The sequence below is a fragment of the Mus musculus genome, chromosome 7 (genome assembly GCF_000001635.26).
Source record: "Mus musculus strain C57BL/6J chromosome 7, GRCm38.p6 C57BL/6J".
Lineage (NCBI taxonomy): Eukaryota > Metazoa > Chordata > Mammalia > Rodentia > Muridae > Mus > Mus musculus.
The window spans coordinates 134,582,306-134,584,079 of NC_000073.6; positions in this window are offsets into that span (position 1 = coordinate 134,582,306).

A 1,774-nucleotide genomic window follows, 5' to 3' on the forward strand; every position below is an offset into this window, starting at 1 on the left:
ATAGTTTATCTCCATGGTTTGCAAGATTCACTGGCTTGGTGGGAGATTCTATTTCTCACACCTGAGTGAGCCCTCCTCTGCTCACTAGAAGAACTCAGAAACCTCAGTGCCACAAGCAAGTGCTTGCTCTAAAAGAGCTTGTGAGTTTGGCCACCATATTTGTCCTGTGGCTCATTTTGGCTTTGAGAACATAGCTATAGTAATTAACACCTTCTTAGGAAGTAGTTATTGACCATAATGCAGGAATCCGGTGCTCTGCTGCACTTTCCTGTTGAATCTTCTTAATCTATTATATTCATAATAAGACAGTGAGAGTACAGGGTAAAAGTAACTTTTACTCGCCTGAAGTAATTGTCATTGAAGTAATTGTCATGGTAGAGGCTTAACGCATCTGTCTGCTAAGCTAAGCCTAGTCCTGTAAGTTTCTAGCCTCCTTACAATCTTATATAGGCCTATAATGTTTGCAGCCTCTGAGATTACTGCTGAATAAACTCGCCCTTTCTTGTTCTCTCTGAGCTCTGGCTGGCTGGTTCAACTCAGCTGTTCTGGCTCCAACTCCTCTCCAAGCTCACTGATTCAATCTGGCTTCTCTCCCAGCCTCTGACTGAATTGCTCTGCTTCGCCTCATACTAACTCTGGCAATAGGTTCTTATCTTCTGGCTCCTTCTCCTTCTTTGGCTTGTTGTGACTTCACCCATGTCTAGCTCTCTCTCTCTCTCTCTCTCTCTCTCTCTCTCTCTCTCTCTCTCTCTCCAACCTGTCTCTGTACAACTGTCCTGGTCAATCTGTCCTCCCTCCTTTTCTCTCTGCACCGCTCTTAGGCAGCCTCTTTTTTTCTGTTCTCGTGAGAGTTGTGCATATCCTATTCTGACAAATCTTTCTCTGATTCATTCCTTTGTCTGCCATCAACTGTAACTGAGGCTGCACCTTCACCAATGGCCTTCCCTGGTCTCTCAGAGTGCCAAGCCTCAGCTTCTCTCCATGACCTCTTCATGCCTTCAAAACCAGTACCACCTGGGTGACTCTTACACATTACCAAGTCCAGTTGCAGCATGAGGTACAACCTTGGCTATCTCTGGAACACCACTTCTTTGTGCTCTCAGAAAACACTTCCCAGAAGATTTCACCTCACTGATGCTGGTCTCTTCTTAATCACTGCTAATTTCTTAGCTCCAACTAACCAGCATCAATTGTTCCAGTAGCCCCTTCTATTCTTGACTCTAAAGCCAGAGCCACGTGGCCAAAGCTACTAAGATCTGCTGCTTGTTGGGGCTGGAACATGCCCCTCCCCCCTTATTCTATTACCAGATATCTGTTTTCCAACTCCCTCAGTGCCTAAGCTTGACTGTCCTAGAACTTGCTCTGTAGATTGACTTTGAACTCACATCTGCACGGTTCTACTTCCTGAATGCTGGGATTAAAGGTGTGTACCACCATGCCTGTACTTAAGCTTTTCTTTACCTGGAACTTGCTCTGCATCAGGCTGGTCTTAACCTCGGAGATCTGCTTGCCTTCATCTCCTGAGAGTAAAGGCATGCCTGGACCTGAGCTTTTCATGGTCACTGCTCCTCAAGATCTGAATCAAAATCCTGTGTCTTCCAGCCTCAAGAGCTGGATCACAGATGTGTCCTCCAGTTACGGATTACAGTTTATTCCAGAGTAAAAGTCCAAATGAAAGCAATAGCCAGGTAATAATAACACCTAAATACAACTATTTCTTGCTCACCTGCAAAACCATAAACAATAAATAAGTTTAGCTGGGTTTGCCCTGAGG